At 36.4% G+C, this 16,860-nt stretch overlaps 1 protein-coding gene across 2 annotated transcripts in view; it reads right to left on the bottom strand.

Moving 5' to 3' along the window:
- Positions 1 to 16,860, bottom strand: part of LOC105219052 (tyrosine-protein phosphatase 99A) — a 356,359-nt gene that overhangs the window by 308,471 nt on the left and 31,028 nt on the right. The gene's annotated exons all lie outside the window — the stretch shown is intronic.

Here is a 16,860-nt window from a genome sequence, read left to right as displayed (position 1 = left end):
AAAAAAGCGGAAACGGCGCAGAGTGTATAACATTCTAGCATACATTTAGGCGCATAAAAGTGACTGTCACTGCGCCACAACCATCATCGGCGCTGATGCCTATCTGTTTATTTATCTTTATATGGCGTTTGTAATGAGTAGAAATTCAAATTTAGTATACTCGCATAAAATAACAAACAAAAAAAGTAGTCTGCTTAGAGGCGCATGCCATGTGGCAGACTGTTAGGCGTCAGCATCAGCTGCTGCTGTTCGCGTGTGTGCGCGTTTTAACTATTTAACTTTACGCTTTGCGATAAGCATACAGCTACTTATTTTTTTCTCGCTTTTTTAACTAACCACGTGGGCGTGGCAAGATTTGCTCATTACACGGCAGACGCTCGTATGACAGCGTGACTTGAGCGACAATCCAATTTCGTTCCACTGCTGACTGATGACTTTGATGCTGTCGCTGGCAGCTGATAGCAGCGTGTTCGGTGTGGGAGCTTTCATCTTGATTAAATTATAAAAATTTACTTACTTGCCGTGCTCATCGGCAAGCACACTGGGCCATCAATGACTCAAGGTGGAGGTCTCTAAGGTGTCGCATGCTGCGCTAGTGTTGCTGTTGCTGGTGGTGGTGTGGCACTGTGGGGCGTCACCTTTTTATTGCCGGCAAATTTTCACATTTAAATGTGTGCGCTTTAAGTGTGATTGGCGTCATTTATTTTGACTGTTTCTGGTTTCAGCGACTTTATGGCCAACTGCCGCTGCAGTCGTACGTGGCAAAAGTAATGGCAATTTTTATTATTTTTATTTCTACTCCTTGTTCTTATTTTTGTTGCATATGCTCTCCGTTTAATTTCTATTTGCGCTTTCGGCTTTATTTCCTGGCGTTTTTAAAGCCTACGTTTTATTGCTGTGAAATCATTTTAAATTGATTTTAAATTGAATTTGTCTGCTTTGCTATGAAATATGCGGCACATATCTATGTTAGCACACACCGCATTTTTTATGTGCTTTCATTTTCATTTCCACATCGCCATCGCCATTTTTTTTCATTGCATACGGTTGTGTCGTCTTTTAGGCGCACAGTCGTGTTTTATGCTCATTGCAGATCGCTGTTTTACGATTGCTCACAACATTTGCCGCAAGGATAATGTTTAGAAGTGTGGAATATATGTTGGATATAAAAACGAAGTCAGCTTTCGGTGGCAATTGCAAGAAGTGTCTGATACGTGTCTTCGCTAAGCATGGAATGATCACATTTGATTCTCTTTATTCCAAAAATCTATGTTATTATCTCTGATAATAGATCTTGAAAGCTTCACAGCAGGTTTGGATATAAAAAAATTGGTTATTATCAAATAAAATAGTAGAGCTTTTATTTTAGACAACATGCCAGCTGAAAAATTCGTTCACCTTGAATCGAAAACGAAAGTTTAGGGTTATTGATGAAAGCTCCTGAGTATTAACGAAAGCTTATTAAGAAGCAAAGTTGCAACCGATGCCCGAGTAATTTACAGATTTTAACAGAAGTTTACGGTTTAGGTGAAAGCTCCCATAATTGGTGAAAGCTTATATATTTCATAGATTTTACTAATGACTGTTGGGTGAAATATCCGGATTATTAGTGAAAGCGTTGAATTAAAGCTTTCGCCACCAATACATGTTATTTTTTAGTTTTTAGACTATAATTCAAAGTAAAGGCTATATTTTTTTTGGACTATAATTCAAAGGTGAAAGCTGCCAGTAATTAAAACTTTGAAACAAAAGCTCAGGATTATTTATGAAAGTTTACCAAGAAGAAAGTTTGTCGCCAGCAACGATGACGATTATTAGGTGAAAGCTCTCCATAATTGGTGAAAGCTTTGAAAGAAAGTTATCACCACCGATACATGAATATTTTATAGATTTTACTAATAACAGTTGGGTCAGAGCTGCGGATAATTAGTAAAAGCTTGGAAAAAAAGTTTTTAAAATATGGTTCAATGTTACTGCTGACTACTAGGTGAAAGCTCCCGGTTAGTTATCAAAATTTTGAAAGATAATTTTATGCCACGAATATTTTATATATTTTGGTTTTGTCTATCAAGTTTGAGACTGTTCTGTTTTCTTGTGCACAATAAATTTCTAGAAATTACATAGGATGATTGACCCTTCTTTTCTATATTTTAACGCATTATTAGTGAAAGCTGAAAGAAAGCTTTCACCACCGCTCCACGAATATTTTATCGATTCTATTATGTGAAAGCTGTCGATTATTATAAAAATATGGAGGGAAAAAGCTTTTACCGACTTACGAATATTTTGTAGATTTTAATATTGTCTACAAAGATTGGAATCACGTTTTTTTATTATGGAGAACTCTGTTTTGTTTTTCGAAGAAGCTTTTAGAAATCATTCAACTTGTTTCAATTATTGTTTATCTCTCAGCTTGATATTGGAGTCGCATCTAAAGAAAGCAAGTATAGGAGAGAGTACCAGATAGGTAAGCAAATATACAAATCAAACCAAATGGTTCCAAGAATTACAATTCATTAGTTTATATACATGAACCTAGACTGATCTAAATTTGGCCAAAAAATTCAAGCAACATTTGAGCCTCAATAAACTTCAAAGTCAAAATGGCATTTCCATAAGCAACTACATATCAATTAAATAGGTATTTCTGTAACCCAGCTCCTCAAATCACTATAAATAACAAATTCCCAACATCGAATACTAACTGCAACATATTGCCAGAGTTGTCAAGGCAACTGCACCGCACTTCCGAAAGCTAGCAACAACAACACCCAAGTGTATAGTAAGCGCACAAGTGACAGAAAATCTTTGATGCATGACAGACACACACATGTAAACAACTATCAGTGATTGTAAGTGTATTGGTGCAGCTGCAACACACACACAGACACACAATTTATTGAATGACACAAAATAGTTGCTTACAACAACTACGGCAACAACGCGGTGAAAGCTTTTACGTTATTGCTTAGAGCGGCAACCGCAAAACCAGTAAAGCACACATACACAGGCACACCCACAGCGAGAACACAACTTTGTCATGGTTTCATTTTTAGTTCGACAAGCGCTTGTTGCATAGTTTTAGGATAATAAAACTGATCGCTGAAAAGGTGCAAGTTTCTTAAGATGCCCCGCATCACAGCGCTCCACGGACGTTAGCGACTTTATTGATTTTTTATTTATGTGTGTGTATGTATGTATCCATCTAACTGTAAATATATTTTGTGCGCTTTCAGCGCAGTTTAAATATTAAAAACTTTCATTCAACGTTAATGCTTCGTCTGTCGTGTTTGTTTGTATTGCTTGGTTGCTGTTGTTGTTGTTTTGTTGGTTTCTCATTTCCCAGCAAGTTTATTTCCATCAACGCTGTTGCCTTAATGCCATCGCTGTTGATTTAGTGCCGAGCGCAGAGTGAATGTCCTTGCAGTGTTGCTTAGCCGTGTTGCTGGCTTTGGCGGTGCCTTTCATTTTGTATATGTATATGTGTGTATGTGTATGTATGTGTGTGTGTCTTATGAATTATTAGCGCGTAAATATGTGGCAGGGTGGCACAGTTATTAAAAATCTACATAAAAGAAATTACTACTTTATGACGAGTAGCGAGTGGTTGTGTAGGTGTGAAGGTACATTTAAATATATTTTTGCTTCAGGAGGTCTAGATAGAGCTTATTGCGAGAGTGTGATTAGGATTGCTTTGGCAAGAAATTTTTTTCTAAAAAACAGAGATTCTGTACACCTAGGATTATAGCGATTATTTAAAGAATTGACTGCTTTTTGATTTCTAGCATCATATGGATAGGAAAAAGGAGCCGAGAAGCAATCAGAGACATTTTATATTTGGGAGCTTAATATATTTGATTACAATTCGACCAAGATAGGATATATCTTCTATAAGTACAGCCAGACTTATCAGATTTCATAAATTAATCAATACAATAGGATTGTTAGAACATAAACCCTGGATGGATATACTTATTTTACGTACACTAAGAAACACAGGCGGTGCGACGTCGTACCGATACATCGATTCGACGTATAACCGACCAGGGTTAAATAGTCGACTTTTGACAATGTGGACTTAAAAAAGTTTTCCCCTTATTTAGACATCTGATCTGAGTGAACGATTACAGAACTGTTATGTAAATGATATTTGAAGATTATTTAAGTCACATTTTTGTTGGCTTTCCTTTCTCCTTTCCGCTTTTTTCCTCTTTATTCGATGCTTTATAAAAAGTGTTACATTGATCGGATTTAGTTCAAATATGCGCCGTTTCGTCCGATAATCTGTTTCCATCCATAATACCCCTCGTAGAAGCCCCCCTCCTTATTTCAGTTCAACTTTACACCACCAAGGGCGTTTGCGATGGACAGGTAATCACTTGGCGATATTACCGGGCTATATGGTGGATTCGACAAAACGTTCCAACCGAGCTCAGTTGTTGGCAGTATATGGTAGAATTAAGCGTCTGGCGAGCAGCTCATGGCAAAACTAATCCTGGCATGGCCACTGTTTGGGACGATTCACCGGCCTTCAACCACGACCGTTTTCGCTTGATATTGTCGTATGTGATCCATTTTTCTTTGCCAGTCACCTTCCGCCAGCATATCGCAGGCGCAGTTGATTCGGTCCAGAATGTTTTTTGTGTCAAATCATGCGGCGTCGAAACATCAAGCTTTTTTGTGTACCCAGCCCTCTGCATATGGTTTGAAATGGTTTGGTGACTAACTCCCATCTCCTGGGCGATGTACGAGATGCCATATGCCGGTCTAACTCGATGTTTTCCATGATTTGATCGGTATTCGTCGTCACAGGTCTTCCGCCGGCTGGCTTATCCATGGTATCGTTTTCAACCGGTCTGAATCGCCGAAACCATTCCTCCGCCGTTCGAAGTTATAAAGTACCATCCCCCAAAACACCATTAGTCTCACGGAACGTTTCTCTAGCGGATTTGCCTTTAGCGAACTCCATGTTTACACGTCTATAACTGTTGAACGCAATATCCAAACTAATTACACATAGCGTCGTATGTCAAGACATTTCAAAGATGTATTGATACGAGCTCTGTAGCGGTTTATACATAGCCGCGAAATTAAAAAGACTAAAAGAAGGAGGGGAGATATTTGCCAACCTAATATAATGCTCCTAGATGGTCCAGTTAATGAATATTTTCATAAAAGAGATATTGATTGAGCGAACTCTCAAGACATCCTGAAATCCTTAAGCAACATCCAAAAAAAAAAAAAATTATGGATGTCTTTAATAGGTCACAGTAACCTCGCGTCGAAGCTAGAAGGTAGAGGACACAAAAATATAAACATAAAACCAGTAAAGTTGTTTCACTTCTGGTTGGACTGTAATGAACTACATAGTAGTAACATAATCCAAGGAAAGAGATATATAGAGAACAAGTAAGGAAGGGCGTAACCGAACATTTTATACTCTCGCAATTTATTTATTTAACTTTATTAACATTATATAATACACATATTCTTCATATATATTGTATAAAGTCCATTGAAAGTTGGAAACCCTAATATTAGGTTAGAAGCCCTCATGTTCGATATATGAGGTCTTGATAACCTATGGTCCGATTTCGGTGATTTTTAGAATGGGGCTGCCACACTATAAACATAGTATTTGTGCAAAGTTCTGCATCGATATCTTTACTTGTTCTTACTTTATATATTGAAAGGTAAACGATTCAGATCCAATTCAAAGTTCTGGTATATAGGAAGTAGGCGTGGTTGTGAACCGATTTGGCCTATTTTCACAACATATCATTGGGATGTAAGGACACTATTACAAACCAAGTTTCATTGAAATCGGTCGAGTAGTTCCTGAGATATGGTTTTTGACCCATAAGTGGGCCCATTTTCCATTTTGTAAAAAAACCCGTTATGGTGCCAATAAATACGTCTTCCAAGTTCCATGAAGATATCTCAATTTTTACTCAAGTTACATCCTGATCATTTTGATATATATAACCCTATATCTAACTCGTTTAGTTTTAGGACTTACAACCAAACGTTATGTGGACAAAACTATAATACTCTCGTAGCAACTTTGTTGCGAGAGTATAAAAACAAGTTCTAACGAATCCTTATTTACTTTACAACATTTTTTGCCATCAAAATAAGAGTCAAATATATTTTTGCATAATAATATTCATATGCATAATAAAAATCAGTCAAATTAATAAAAAATATTTTTTTAAACCAACTGTCCTATCCTTTCTGAAAATGTTTAATTGAAATCTTTCATTGCAATACGAATGCGCTTTTACATTCTACATTTCCAAATATAATCTAGAAAATTTAATATTTTAATATCTCTTTTCAACTGCTTAAGCACTCTACAAAAAGAAAACATTTTCTTTGAAAAATCAAGTTAATAAAACTTGACTTTCACAGCGAATTGATTTATGACAGCAGAGAGAGCGAGAAGCTCGCATACAAAACTAAACTAAATTGCTACAAAAATTTACATACTTAAATACTTGTATACTTCTATAAGAATAAATATATGCAAACCTAAACCGAGACACACCGAGCGACGCATAAAATATTGCCATAAGACGAGCAAGAATTTAATATCACTCATTTGCATATTTACATTTCCGACAAATTAGTCAGTTGGGAGCGAGGACACAGATTGACTACGCCGGAGATATTAATGAATGAAATGTTTACATAATGGCTCACTATGTCTGCAACATTGTATGAAACGTTATATGCAGGCAGCAGTGAGTAGTAGTAAGCTTAGCATATAACTAATAGCTTTCTAACAAACAGATACAAGTATATATATATGTTTAGTGGCGTATGTGCTTGTCGGAAGTGACATATTTGCTAGCAAGTATATAAATACACTACAACAAATATTTATGCTACGAAAATAGCATCCATTCAAGCTAGAAATATTTACATATGCATATATAATTGAGTATTTCCAGTGATGACTTACATTTATTTATATATTTTTGGTACTATTACTGAATATTTTAGTGCGTCAGTAAAACTTTGACACACAAATTTGTTAGACGAGGCCAAATTAGTCATAAACGGGTATATAATTAGTTAACTTGAGGTTATTTTTATATTTAGAACGTGACAGAAGACACATTGAATGCACTGCAAACAAATATTATGTTTATACTCTAGTAAAGGAATTTCCCAAAATTTCGTTAGATGGCGTTGTGGTCGAGGTAGTTAGAAACCCCGTGTTTCCTGTTCGCTTTCTACAATTTTATATTTTATTATTTATTTATTTTTAATAGAATAACATACAATTTGAGCCATATATTCGGCATAGAGTCCAATAGAATATCGAGAATCACTATATGTATATAGTACATGTGGGCTGTGGTAATTTCTCGACAGTTTTTACTATTTTTCACCACTAACGTACATCATATCCAAGATTATATGTTCACTTAATTTTGCTTAGATATCTCACATATTTAGTGATACAGACGTTATAAAGTCCACCGTAACTTTCCGTATATTAAGTACATTAAAGACTTCAGGAATTATTGACCCGATTTTGCCCAATTTTGGCACAGAGGCACACTATTATAAAGAAGTCATATCCTCTGAATTTTTTTTCGAATATCTATGAGATTTGCTGATATTTTCGATAAAAAATTTGCCTTAAGCCGACCTCGGGGCTTACATGTTCGGTATCTGAGACCTTGAAATGTTATAGTTCGATTTCGGTCATTTTAAGAAGGGTGATGTCACAGAAGAAACGCAGTATTTATGCAAAGTTTTATTCCGATATCTTCACTGGTGATTAATTTATAGATCGCTAAATAAACGAAACAGATAGGCTTCAAAATAGTGGTATATGGGAACTAAGCGTGATTGTAAACCGATTACGCCCATTTTTAAACTATTCTATTGGGATGCCAAGGAAATATTATTAACCCATATTTAGTTGAAATTGGTCGAGCAGTTTCTGAGATATAGTTTTTGACCTTTAAGTGGGCAAAGCCACGCCCATTTAAAGTTTTGTATAGAATTTTAAGTGCAGCCGCATCATCTTCATCTTGGAATTTAACGTTCCTGGTGCTTTTCCTTACTTAATTAAAGCATTTTTAGCAGTTTTCAATATAACCTTTGTATGGGTGGTAGGCGTGGTTATAATCCGATTTCATAAATTTAGGCTGTATACGGAAATGCCTAAAGGAGACGATTCTGCGGAGATTGGTTGATACAGCTTTGGTAATTTACGAGATACATATGAAACTTAGTAGGGGCGGGGCCACGCCCACTTTTCCAAAAAAATACATCCAAATATGTCTCTTTCTAATGCTATCCTTTGCAAATACTACAATAAATAAAGCTGACAAATTTCAATATTTTAATAGCATTATCCAGTCTTGGGTATGTGTCTCTACTAAAAACTATTGCGCCCAAATGTAGGCAACAATTGATAGCATATTTTCATGAATCTTACAACAAAAACAATAATTGGAAGTATACCTTAAGACAGCTACTGAGTAGTACAGTTGAAAATAGAACGAAAAGGAATTAGGTATAAGTTACGCAATAAATTTCAACGAAATTCGAGATTTGATAGAAGATTATGAACTACAATCATTTTACTGCTGATACTTAAAGAAATAAGAAATTCTTCTACAACAATTTTACAACAATAGTCAACCATACTCTGTCACCAATACAGCTTTAACTTAATGTATATTTTCATAACAAAATCAAACAGCAGCCACATTTGACTGTTATATGCCGCCTACATGTATGCTTAATGACAGACACAAGCGAGTCTTGAATATTTATCACTATAGCCCATATTATATGTGCGTATAATTTCACTACTTGTATACACATACGCCACGCTGCGGAAAAATCAAAAATCCATCAAAAATATAATGTCCTCAGTTGCCAACGACCTCATCATTTTGAGAGCGCCACACAGTGGAGCACTTCATTGTTATAAGAATATATTTAAATGTGTGCTGATAAAAAATACAATACAACGACACACACACATTCACAAACACAGCGCCACAAATTCAATAAAAACACGCTAGCATATTATATGCCAAGCGAAAAAAGAGAGCGAAGTGGAAGAAACAGAATAAGAAAAAAAATTATATAAATATTAAGTGGTAGTCATATAAAAGAAAATTAAATTTCCTTAACCAAATATGCCGAGGAATAATTTGTAGAACAGCGTCCGAAATTGAGCGCAAGCCGGGCTGAGTGAAGAGCGCACACCGATTGTATGAGGAACCCAGAAAAAAAGAGCTGGAAAAAAATAATAAAATAAATTCCAGCAGCGCAGTGGACTGCCAGCGGCAAAATTTTGTGGTTAACAGTAATTTGCTTTGCTGCAATATTTAAATGCTAACCACTAGACCAAGCACACCGCACCCGCCTGCGCCGCATTTAACCTGGACGCCATTAAATTTCTTTTATCAGCAAATGTACGATGTACGCTGCCAAGGCTTCGGCACAATTTCGGCATTCCTGAAATCGAAAAATGTGCAAGCATAGGCGCTGGCGGCTGAAGTACGAAAATGATGAGGAAAAATATATATTTTCTATAAGCACAAGAGATTTGCATGAGAATAGCAAAAGCAACAACAAACACACACACACACATTTGTATAGATGTATGTGTGTTGGCTATGCCCTTGCATCTTGCAGTGTTGCCATTCAAATTGTTCAAATCATGCGGAAATGTGATTGCATACACCGCAGGCTAAACTTTATGCATAGCAAGACACTCACACACACACACACATGCACACATGCATGTGAAATAACAAAATTTGGAAACCAATTTATGTTGTGGCTAAAAATGCGGCTGAAATTCATGAGCCGCCCTTCAAGTGGTGTAGGCGTTGTGCGGATGTGGTGAGTTGCCACATAACTGTATGTGTGTTGTGTGGTGTGCTGTAGTCGCTGGTGTCAGGTGTGGTATAGCATTAATTTTTCGCTTCTGGCAAAAGTGCCGGCTGCTCCTGTCGTAGAAGAAAGCGTCTTGTCTGCATGCTGGCAAATGGAGCATTGTAGCGTAGAGTGCAGCTGCAGGGCATGAAAGGATCATATTCAGATTTTTTTATTTATTTTTTTCAAGTTTCGTTTTTTTGGCTTTTTTCAATGGTAAAATGGCAGTAATGCGGTTGGCTATTTGCTTTTTCATTTATCTCAATATTGAAGTGCAATGCCATAAATATATTATATATAATGTGGAGTTCAAAAGGTGCATGAGCTGCTGATTTACATAATTTTTTGGTTAACTCGGTTGGAATAGTTTCTGAAAATATACGGCATTTTAAAGGCACCATTTGAAGTAATTTAAATATCTATTTCGACCTGCATCTGAGGTAGAAGCGTGAGTTTTAGGTAAATCTGTTGCACGATTTTAAATGTAAAATGTGTTACACGAACTACTTTAATATTAAGATAAATAATATTAATGTGGATAACATGTTACCCGGTTTAAAGTGGACTGTTGGGATGTCGGAATCGTTTTCGAAGTTAAATTTACTAAATTTGACTTATTGGACTCATCATTGAGGGATTTCGTGTAATGTGAGAAATGGTATTGATAAAATAATTCTTTACACTAGAACTAGGAATATAAAACTCCTTCACACACTTTCATCCATCAGTGAGAATATGGTTATCACAAGAGAAAGATAGATCAATGTCCTTTTCTCAGTTTTAATTAAATACAATATCTTAGTTAGTTCGACTAGGATTCCCTAAGTTAAGTGATCCAAACTTAATCCACTTGTAGATCTTTGCTCATATTATGCTCGAATATTGATTAGTGCTTGCATGAATGCTTTTCTATTGACCCAGTGCTGGGTGAACTTTGATATTCATTGATGGAAATTAAGCTTTAGAATGGATGAGCTAGTCTCGTAAAAAAATACCTCAATTTCCCTATCACTAAGTAATTTTAAAGTTTTCCTTCGTTAAAAGCAAATCCGCTAGAGAAATGTTCCGTGAGATTAATGGTGTTTTGGGGGATGGTACTCTATTACTTCGAATTGCGGAGGAATGGTTTCGACGATTCAGAGCGGGTGAAAACGACACAATGGATAAGCCAGCCGGTGGAAGACCCGTGACCGAAAACCGATCAAATCATGGAAAACAAAGAGTTAGACCGGCATGTGGCATTTCATGACATCGTTGGTTGGTTGGTTGGTTGAAAAGGGAGGCGAAGAGAGCCTGACCGTAAGCGGCCGCACTTAGGACATTATTAGACCCCTTGTGCTCCCCGAAGGTACCCTGGTAAGCGTCACCTGAACAACTCGGTCGATTTAACGAAGTTTCTGAGTTTATTCCATCCCTGCTGCCCAATTTCTCTCAGATTAGAGTAATGGGAGCCTTGGAAGGTATAGTGACATCATTAGTCACCAAACCTTTTTAAACCTCCTGCAGAAGGCTGGATACACAAAGAAGCTTGGTGCTTGGGTGCCGCACGATTTGACGCGAAAAAACCTTCTGGACCGAGTCAACGCCTGCTCAATGCTGCTGTAGCGGAACGAAATCGACCCATTTTTTAAACAGATGGTGAATGGCGACGGAAAAGGGATTACATGCGACAATATCAATCAAAAACTGTCGTGGTCGAAGACCGGTGAATCGTCCCAAACAGTGGCCAAGCTGGGATTGACGGCCAGGAAGGTTTTGCTGGATGTTTGGTGGGATTGGAAGAGAATCATTCACTATGAACTGCTCCCATGTGGCCAGACGATTAATTTTACTTTCTACTGCGAATAACTGGACCGCTTGAAGCAGGCGATCGACCAGAAGCGTCCAGAATTGGCCAACAGGAAGGCTATAATGTTCCACCAGGACAACGCCAGACCACACACTTCGTTAATGACTCGTCAGAAGCTACGGCAGCTCGGATGGGAGGTTTTATAGCATCCATGTCCTGTACATGGCGAACGTGTAAAATTGAACTCAAAAGAGGCTTGTGAAAAGTGGCTGTCTGAGTTCTTCGCAAATAGGGAGGGGAGCTTCTACGAGGGGGTATTATGAAGTTGCCATCTAGATGGAAACAGATTATCGAACGAAACGGCGCATATTTGAACTAGATCCGACAACTGTAACACTTATTATAAAGCATTGAATAACGAGCAAAAAGGCGGAAGGGATAAATATAATATATATCTTATTACTGATATATGAAACTATGGATGATAATGGTAGTTAAAATATACTACTTCAGGTATTTATAAAATTTTCATAAAAATAATGTATAGTTCATAATTATATAGTTCATGTTGGTTGAACACAGACTAATCTTCATTTATCAGATCTATGAATGACTATTATTTTGGTTTCTAGTTAATTACATTAATTGTAATTTACTTGAAAATGTATTTCGAAACCAGTCGGTATGAAAGTAAGTAGGAGGAGGATCTGCATACTGATCAGATAATCAAAGAAAGATTTTTTGTGAGGATAAACTATTTCCTATCTACTACGTGAAATTGGGTATTGATCAGGCTTTAAGCGAAGCTTCAAAAATAACATGCATCACTCTTTTATGCGTTTTAAGTCAATCCAACACTAGTTTTATTTAATATTGGAAATTTTAAATTAAGTGTATAAGCTTTTTCATAAAAAAGCCATACTCAGCATTAAAAAAAAAATAACATTAAACTTTCTAGTTCTTCTTCTTCTTCAATTATACCCACACATTTACATATATAACAAAATTAGAGTTCTAGCTATATGCAACTTATTCAATCTGTTTCCAACAATCACCCTCTAATTATGTAAATTTAAACATAGGCAAACTTGCCGCCCCAACAACAAAAACTACAACTAGGTTTGCCGTTAGTGACACATCACCATATTTCCATTGTTTCATTACACTTTTTTCCATTATTTTTCTTTGTGATTTACGCTTTCAACCCATTTCTTGCACAAACACACATAGACCGTTCTAAATCTCCAACTGTGCAGCCTAGTAGCTAACGGGAAAACCGACAATCTTGGCGCACAGCTTCTTCAACGGCGACCAATTATGCTGTCACCGGCAGCCAGCCTGTTGGGCAGGAGGCCCTGTCTGGGACCGCTGAAGTATGTCTACAATTATTCGCACTTCGCTTATGTGCGCAAGATTCCAATTAAAAAAGTAGAGGAAAAAGAAAAAAGTAACAACAATAACACAGTAGTGAAGACCAACACTACCACTTCAAGGCTTCAAGGAGAGTGTGTAGTGATGACGAGAAGACACCACTACCCAGCGAACTATATAACAGAAGTACATATGTCCGCGCACTATTAATTCCAGCCACACTCATATTGTCTCTAACCCCGAGAGTGGAAGGGTTTCACCCCGCAGAACGCCAAAAGCTTTTTGCCTAATGAAAATTAGTATTTTGCCGTTGAATGATTTTGCTGCTGTCTCGATTTTTATTTTTTGCCATTGTTGTTGTTGTTGCATTTGAACGCATAAATTTTGCACACATTTCGACTGTCAGTGTGTATGTGTGTGCTGGTGTCTGCTAGCAAGTCTCACAGCGGGCGGCAAAGTAAATTATGATATTTAAGCTACAGCGCGACTTCCTGCTGCCAAAGCCAAGCCAAATCCATTGCCCTGCTGCCCTCAGCTACTACACACTAATATACATATATAATACATATGCTCGTGTGTGTGTGTGTGCAATGACAATGGCATCGACTACATCCCTGTGGCAGAAAGCTTTTTGTCCCTTTGCATTTTAAATTCTTCGCCATTTCACTTACGATTTTACGATTTGCGCCATTTCCATTTTCATTTCGCATGCGAGTCCATACGCTTATTACTACTGTTTGTTGTTGTTGTTGTTGTTGTTGTAGCTTTCATTTTGCTACCCAAAAACTTGGCTGGCCATTTGCGAACCAGCGAGCGAACCTCAAGCCAAAAGGCAATTCAACAAAACTGTAGATGCGTCACGCCCACTATTCTTCCACTCCACTTAAAGTCCAATATGGCTGCTGCGCTGCGCTGCGCTTACAGCTTATTGCCTCATACGTTTACTGTTACAACGGCTGCGTTTGAAAGCTTTTAATTTAAATCTGCTGTTAGCCAAGTGTAACAACGAATCTTCCCGGGTTCTTTTGCCTAGTATTTGCTATGTTTTCACTGTGATTGTTGTTGTTGCAGCTACTGATTTTCCTTTCCAGCCGGCGGGCAGTCGAAAAGAGCAGCAATGCCGCTTGGGCGCCAACGAGCAGCCCAAACACAGCCGCACCCACACATCAACGAAAGCTGCTTTACCTGCGCTCAGAACTGGAGTGAAGTGCAGTTGTTGTTGTTGCTGCTGGCGTACGGTGCGTATGTGTGTGGGTGGGTGGCGCGCCAAAGCCAGGCAGTCAGTTCAAATGGAAAAACAATCCGATTTATGGCATTCGGAAACAGATTAAAATCCTCGGGGTAGATTCTATTCTATTTAGGCAAAAATATATATGTGCTCATGTGTGTGTTTGTATATGTGTGTGTGTCTCACAAATTCGCAAATGTTGCCGTTGCATAGTAAATGACTTTGACCCGCTTGCCGCTCACATCTCGACTCTTTGCATGCGCGTTCGCTTATGGTGCGGCAAATATTGAATTTATAAAGGCAATGTACCGGTTAGTCTGAGTGTGTGCTTTATGGGAAGTTGAAAAATCGAAAGCTTTAATAACAAATTTCGCTTGTAGCCGAATTAGATTTAAATAACTGCCATTGGCTATGAAAAAGTGTTTTGTAGATTGCATTTTTCAGAGGTGGCGAAGGGGAGATGGGGTTTCGATAAATGGTAAATTCATTTGAGCTTAAAGCTTTTAATAACTGTAATTTTAGTAAATCTCATTTATTATAGACTTATAGATTTATTTACAAACATTGATTTTGTTGATGGATAAATACTGTAATATGCAGTGAAATGTTAACAGACATTAAGAAATAGCTAAAATTAAGAAAAGCTTTTAAGTTACTTAAAAGCTCGAGTATATCATCTACAATTTTTGAACTTTTATGAAGCTTTCATCTGCCCTTTAAAATAAGTTTAGCTACCCTTACAAATGAAAGCATAAAAACCTTTCACATAGCTTTCGTACTTTTTAAAAGCTTTGACAGATATTTTAATATTAAGTCACCAAAAAATATCGAATTTTTAATAAACCATTATCGATAGCACGGGAAGATTTCAATTACCTCTTAGATTTCTCAAGAATTTTCAACGATTGAACAAACAATATAGTTAAAACTTGGTAGATATTTAAAGTTTCTGTCCATCAGAGCTTTTTTACGACTCCTTGAGAAATTTCTGAATTTTCAGTTTCCTTGACAATATGACCCAATTCTGATTCTTCGATTATGTTTACTAGCTTTATAACTTTGAAGAGCTTGAAGCTTTTTTAAATGTAAATTATACGACTGATTGTGTATAAGAAATATTCTAAGTAGTAAAAAACTTCCAGTTCGTCTCCAGCTTATCCTTATAAATAGAATATATGTAGAAGTTTCTTGAAATGTGCTTTTACTCACATGCCTCCCTACAATGTTTAAAAATTGCACTATTTTAAATTTAGTTGCAATTAGATAAGGCTTGCTAGAGCTTTTTTACCAAAGCCAAAAAGTTTTCATTGCTTTATTTTAATTGCACAATATTCATATATTTGTTGAAGCTTTCACATAGCTTTTTATGAATTAATGCTTTCACTTCAAATCGACTGTGGCAGAGCTTTTATATTTCTGGAAGATTTGTGAATTAATGTTTAAGCTTTCACAATTTAAAGAAGTATGAACTAAACTTTTAAGCTTTCACAATTTAAAGAAGTGAATAATTTAGAATCAAATTGGATAAAAAAGAATTATTTCACATAGTATAAAGCTATCGCTTAAGACAAATTAAACTGTTCTTTGTATTCAAATTCATTTTTCAAACTTTCACTTAGCTTTCATGTGAAAAATCTTTAATAATTCTAGGAATTTTAATAAATCAAGTTTAATAATTTTAATGGAAGTTGTAAGAGTTTCGAGTTTCATAAGAAATTTTTTCTTCATTGATTAAATCTAACATGTTTTCCAGGAATACAATTCGATATGAAATAAACGAAGATTTCTTGTTATTTACTTCAAAAAGAACTCTTTGTTAAGAAATTAATTTTGCTTTGTAGAGCAATTAATTTTAAATTTTGGTGAAAGTTAATTTAAAACTATAATCATTTTTAGTTTAGTAATACATTTAGAAATAAAGTCAAGCACTAATGATTGAGCTTTTTCAATATTTGCCAATACATTGTTGATTGCGCCTAAAAGCATACCTCGACGAAACTATTAAACGATTTTTAGCAGAAATTTGTAAAATAATATATATTTTTTTAATTATATTTTCTTAGTTCGAAATTTGAGTTGTGCCAAGAAAATTTTAGTAGAAAATGAAAATTGTATTATGGTATAAATTAATAGGTATTTAAACAGATACATATATTTAAGTCTAATGTATTTTCATCTATAAATATACACTCTATACCTCCCACCACCTCACTAAGTATGACATAAATTTCCCTGCTCAAAAATTTTTTCCCACTGGCTTCACTTCATGGTCCCCCTTTCCTAGGAAATTTCTCAAAATTAATCGAAGCCTTAGCCATTTTATGTGCGCCCGCAGGCGCGGAATTGATTGATACGCAAACGTGCTTGTTTATCAACTTTGCCATCAGCGTGAACATTACTCCTTTAATTTGCTGGCGAGAAACGAGCGTCGCCTGTTGTTGTACAACAGTGCCAAAACGCTGGCACTTAAGTTGACAACTACAATGTTCATAATAAAAGATATAATATTTGCTCAACGATGGAAGGACTCTTCTCGGCGTGTGCTTGTTTGTGTTGT

This window comes from Zeugodacus cucurbitae, chromosome 2 (genome assembly GCF_028554725.1).
Source record: "Zeugodacus cucurbitae isolate PBARC_wt_2022May chromosome 2, idZeuCucr1.2, whole genome shotgun sequence".
NCBI lineage: Eukaryota > Metazoa > Arthropoda > Insecta > Diptera > Tephritidae > Zeugodacus > Zeugodacus cucurbitae.
Note: the sequence above shows the minus strand (reverse complement) of the source record. Positions and strands in the feature narration are given on the sequence as shown.